The sequence below is a fragment of the Hyperolius riggenbachi genome, chromosome 4, assembly GCF_040937935.1.
Source record: "Hyperolius riggenbachi isolate aHypRig1 chromosome 4, aHypRig1.pri, whole genome shotgun sequence".
Taxonomy (NCBI): Eukaryota; Metazoa; Chordata; class Amphibia; order Anura; family Hyperoliidae; genus Hyperolius; species Hyperolius riggenbachi.
The window spans coordinates 72,008,341-72,014,340 of record NC_090649.1 but is presented as its reverse complement, the minus strand read 5'-3'; the positions used below and the strand labels follow the sequence as shown (position 1 = coordinate 72,014,340).

The following is a 6,000-nucleotide window of genomic DNA, read 5'->3' as shown; positions in this document are numbered from 1 at the left end:
ACTTTGCGCACGCAAAAGTCCGCGAACGGCACTTCACGTGCTAACTGTTTAGCACACCCGTGCTAAACAGTTTGCACGGCTTTGTCAATTAAGCCCTTGGTATTTAAATGTTGTGCACAGGGGTTACTGGTTGCATAGTCTGTACTTTTTGATAAAGGGGACCCTCCGTGGCCCCGAAATAATTGTCAATCTGTGTGTTGACTTAAGATGTGAAGAATAAAACACTTTGGAATTTACAAATTGGTGTGCTGCTAACCGACCCTGGACTTGTTACCTCTGTTGTTCTGGAACAGATTTCCTCACTTCTTTTTTGAACAGGAAGTTAGGGAAGTACTCTTCAGAAAGGGACACAGAAAAAAACCAATACAAATCTATAAAATGTTACAGTTCTTTTTTTTCTTCCTAGTACCTAGTTTAATATAAAACTTTATGCCGTAGATCTAAACCAAGACAAATTTTTCCACATGAAAGCAGACAAAACAAAAGACATATTTCTGAAGCCAATCTCAAAATGCCACAAGCAATTAATTTTATTACCCTCTTAGAGTGAACGGGCATTGATTTCAGTGGGCCGTTTGTGAGAAAGGTCACGTGTTGTAATTATGGTGAATTCTTGCAGGAAAGGTCCACAGTCATACATTTCTTCCCTAAATCTGTCAAGGGGCTCTGTGACTGCAGCCAGCAACCCGACACTCAGCAAAATCCTTCGAGGTCACAGAACACCTAGAGGAAAACATCCAGGAAGAACACGGAAAAGGAAATGAGTAGCTGGTGGCAAAAATGTCACCGTCAAAAATATGAGATATCAATATTAAACCTCAACTATGGAGCTATTGCCAAAGGTATCTCTGCTGTGTGTGTTACACAGTCACACAGGGACTCTGAGCATTTCTTAAAAGCAGAATGAAGCAGGAGACATTGCTGTTATTGCTGACTTCTTTTAAAGCTAGCCTGTGGGAAATGTTGGGCAAACTTAGGAATTAGGCCTTCTCCAGAGGCTTTCCTATCCCCTTCAACCTCGGCAGCCAGCATTGGGACCGCCCTGAGACCCCCCCCCCCCCCCCCCCCCGAAGCTCACAGCCAGTCATGACCACACTGCACAGGTGCCAACTATCTGTGCCTTCCCAATGCAGCCATGCTCCGCCGACAAGGGGTTGTCTACGAGCTTCAGAGGGAACCATGAGGCGGATGGGGTAAGGTAAGTATCCAAATTGGGCCCTTTTTTCCCTTCAGGTACACTTTAAAGGCAATAAATAATAGCTTTTTCTTTGGCATATATGTGGGAATGTAATTACAAACCATGGGGCTCTCCTTCTATAGGACACACTCTCCACGACCGCTCACATATCAGCACCTATTTCACCTATGCCACTCCGCACAACTTGTTATTCACCTGAGGAAGCAGAGTCAACCTGCGAAACGCTTAGTCAGTTTGCAATATTTTTTATATGACTGGTTCATTCTACTAGAGAGGTAAGCCAACTCTATTTTAACATTTTTATGTATTTTATTATTTTGGACGCCTCCTCCCAAAATGTTTTATAATTTACACCTTAGTTGTAAGGTTGTAGTTTTAATTTCTCTTTCTGAGACCCCATCAGTTAGTACTCCCAAAATCAAGGGATGGATACTGATGGAGCAGAGTGTTCTGTACATGCAGATAGGCACCCAATATAACAAGTTAGAACTCCTTACTGAAGAAAAACATGAAGAGATAAAACCTACACGACCATCAGGTAATATAGCTTACTTAGAACAAGGAGGAACACAGAGTGAATACAGGAAATCACAATACCATAGAGATCATCACCTCACTTCACACACAGTGACATCTTGTGATTGGTTTACTATACTGAAGTTTAAAGTAATAATGTTGTTAAACCTCTAACAGATACCCCAACCCCAGCAGAAGCGGGAATCATATGCATTCAAAGTGGTTGCGTGTTGTAGCAACCAACACAATATGAGTATAACACCTAATCCCCACTCTATAGGGTCTTATTGGCTGTTTGCATTATTGGCTCCTGGTCTCTTCCCTTTTTCTTTATTTTCAATACTATCGGGGCACTAGGAGGGTAATGCTAACATGTCCCATGCAGATTGTATAATCACCGCATAGTTTCAACCACTTTGATCCTTTTGTATGTATCAATGGTGTAACTACAATACATGGGGTCCCCAATGAAACTTTGATGGGGCCTTCATACCCCTTCCCTTGCCTTCCCTTTGGTGCCCTTCACAGCCTCGGGGACCATCCCACAAGGGCCATAAAACAAACAAGTGTGGCCATCATGATCTTTACAATTACAACAAGAGTGGCCATTGGCCACAAAAACACCTGATGTGAAGTACAGTCCTCTGTATCAGAGGGAGTGAAGGTTTGTAGTTGGGGCTCCTGACAGCTCGAGGACCCCTGCGATCACCTCTAGTTACGCCCCTACAATGTATTGTGCATTGGCCTTTTCTGCTGTTCTTGACTTGGCCATTGCTTATGTTGTGTATATTGAGTACTGGCCTTTATTTTCTTGTTTTAGGTTTTAATCTTACTGTTCATTTTGTTTGCTCCAAGTTGTGCCTTTCCAGATGCAATGTACCTGCTAAAGGCTTGCATTAGCCGAAACCAGCCTGGTGCCCTCCAGCTCTGAGCCACTAATGAGGCAAAGACATGTGTTTTCTGCATACTGACTTGTACCACGACATGTACATAAGCTTTTTAATTACTACATTGAATTGCTAATTATATGAATATTAAGGATTGGTTTTATATAGGAACATTTGGGTAACTTCAGGGTATTTCTGGCTTATTTTTGACCAGTTTGAGGCTGACACTGCACTGCACACTGCTCTGGGCCTGCTGCTTGGATTACCCCAAAAGCACCAGCCAATGAGACCTATGCTTCCTGTGTAAGCTGCTGCCTGATTATTGTCTGTCATCTGTGACTTGCTAGTGCATGGCTGCATCGCTACAGTATAATCCAGACTACACAGAAATGTAGGCAGAGGAACACACTATCAGTACTGTACCTGCATTACCTGGTGAGACCTATGCTTCCTGTGCAAGCTGTTGTGATTATGCATATTGAGCACTGTGCATCTTGATCTAGCTCAGACGCTGTACTTGCTTGCTGAAGCATTGAAAAGGAAAAATGACTCTCAATTATTGAGTGAATCAAGTATAGTTTATGTGCTTGAGTATGACCATTTCAGATATAGTAATCTTCTGATATAGTAAACCACTTTTCCCAGTCTCTTGGCGTTTACAATAAAGGGATTCTACTGCATATATATATATATATATATATATATATATATATATATATATATATATATATATATATATATATATATATATATATATATATATATACAGCATATGGCAATGGAGATATGGTAAAGAGGTGTGACTGAAAGTGTGCTGGAGAAATGAGTAGATGGTGTGGTGGGAAGAAAATTGTAAAAATGGTAGTAATAAGAATGTAGGAATATAGTGCTGGAGGTGTGATAGGCGTGTTGGAGCGTGACTTGAGGTGTAAAAGGAGTGTGACTGGAGGAGTGAAGAGAACACCACTGGTAAAATGGAAGCAACATGAATGCAGTGGTGGGGTTGTGAGAGGGTTTTCACTAGAGTTGTGGTGGAGTGTCACTGGAGGTGTAGTAGGAGTGTGACTGGAGTTGTGGTACACACTTTATAGTGAGGGTGTGACTGGAGGTTTAGAGGTGTGAAGTTGTGGTACACACTGTGTGGTAGAGGCGTGACTGGAGGTGTAGAAGTATGGAAGTGTGCAGTTGTGATACACACACACACTGTATGGTGGGGCATCACTGGAGGTGTAGTGGGAGTGTGACTAGACATGTGGTACACACTGTATAGTGCGAGTGTGACTGGAGGTTTGGTGGACAAGTAGTGATTAGAGGAGCAGTAAGGACATAACTGGATTTTTGGAGTATCTGCGACTTGAAGTGTAAGATTTTTGCAGTGAAAGTGTTTCTCTTTCCCTCCTGCAGATGTTTGAAGGTGTACATTCTTGGGCCATAACTATGTGTCCTCGGCTATGAAATGACCTGACTGCGGAGACTCCTGCTCTGGTCCAGGAAACTTTATAGCAAATTGAAGAATGCACTCCACTGGCTTGTACTCGCGCAGTGGCGTACCTAGGGCATTTGACAGCCGGTGCTGGGCAGTGGTGCTCAGCAGAGCTCGAATATTCGAGTAGCTCGAATATTCGAGCTCTTTTTCAGCTATTCGAGCTCGGTATTCGAGCTCCGAATAGCTGCAGCTATTCGAATGGGCTATTCGAGTAAATGCGAATAGCCCATTCACTATTCGAGCTATTCGAGCAAACGGCGCTATTCGAGCTCGAATACCGAGCTCGAATAGCGTCATAGCCCAGATTAATGTCCTTAGAGCCAATCAGAGGGCTCCCAGGCCCTCTGACGGCAGCCAATCACAGAGGGGGACCCTGGCCAGCCCCTACCCTATAAATAGCGGCCGCCATGTTCCGTTTCTCCGTCCTTGCCTGAGACTTGCATAGAGAGAGAGTTGCTCCTTTGTGCTTTGGCTTAGCAAGAGCTCTATTGTGGTCATTTACCTAGCGTTTTTGCTCACATACACCTCCTATACACACCTATATTGTTGTTAGTTAGATAGACATTGTATTTTAGTTAGTAGCTTTTGTGTTACATAGAGACAGGCCAGCTGCTGCTGCAGGCTTACAGCTTTAGGCCTCAGGGCCTGCCTGTGTGGGCAGCTGTCCTCCTGTCCTCTGTTAGTTTATTTCTCATAAGTATTAGACAGTATTAGACAGTATTAGATAGTATTAGACAGTATTTCTGCTGTCCTTTACTACTTAGTGATTGTATTTTGTATTGTAGTTATATACTGTAACTGTACTAGGACACTCACTGACTGTCACTGTTCATAGGCTAGCTCCTGCGTGTGCTTGCACTCACTGTCTGTGTACACACACTCTATTTCCTTCTGAATAGTTATATACTGTAACTGTACTAGGACACTCACTGTCACTGTTCATAGGCTACTAGCTCCTGCGTGTGTGTGTGCACTCACTGTCTGTGTACTGTACACACACTCTATTTCCTTCTGAATAGTTATATACTGTAACTGTACTAGGACACTCACTGACTGTCACTGTTCATAGGCTAGCTCCTGCGTGTGCTTGCACTCACTGTCTGTGTACACACACTCTATTTCCTTCTGAATAGTTATATACTGTAACTGTACTAGGACACTCACTGTCACTGTTCATAGGCTACTAGCTCCTGCGTGTGTGTGTGCACTCACTGTCTGTGTACTGTACACACACACTCTATTTCCTTCTGAATAGTTATATACTGTAACTGTACTAGGACACTCACTGACTGTCACTGTTCATAGGCTAGCTCCTGCGTGTGCTTGCACTCACTGTCTGTGTACACACACTCTATTTCCTTCTGAATAGTTATATACTGTAACTGTACTAGGACACTCACTGTCACTGTTCATAGGCTACTAGCTCCTGCGTGTGTGTGTGCACTCACTGTCTGTGTACTGTACACACACTCTATTTCCTTCTGAATAGTTATATACTGTAACTGTACTAGGACACTCACTGACTGTCACTGTTCATAGGCTAGCTCCTGCGTGTGCTTGCACTCACTGTCTGTGTACACACACTCTATTTCCTTCTGAATAGTTATATACTGTAACTGTACTAGGACACTCACTGTCACTGTTCATAGGCTACTAGCTCCTGCGTGTGTGTGTGCACTCACTGTCTGTGTACTGTACACACACTCTATTTCCTTCTGAATAGTTATATACTGTAACTGTACTAGGACACTCACTGACTGTCACTGTTCATAGGCTAGCTCCTGCGTGTGCTTGCACTCACTGTCTGTGTACACACACTCTATTTCCTTCTGAATAGTTATATACTGTAACTGTACTAGGACACTCACTGTCACTGTTCATAGGCTACTAGCTCCTGCGTGTGTGTGTGCACT

The 6,000-nt window shown here is 43.2% G+C and overlaps 1 long non-coding RNA gene across 1 annotated transcript in view; it reads right to left on the bottom strand.

The window, feature by feature from the left end:
- Positions 1-557: 557 nt before the first annotated feature.
- Positions 558-6,000, bottom strand: part of LOC137570387 (uncharacterized) — a 147,833-nt gene continuing 142,390 nt past the window's right edge. Inside the window, exon 3 of the long non-coding RNA XR_011031014.1 lies at positions 558-723. This is a non-coding gene — a long non-coding RNA (uncharacterized lncRNA). The remainder of the gene's footprint in view (positions 724-6,000) is intronic.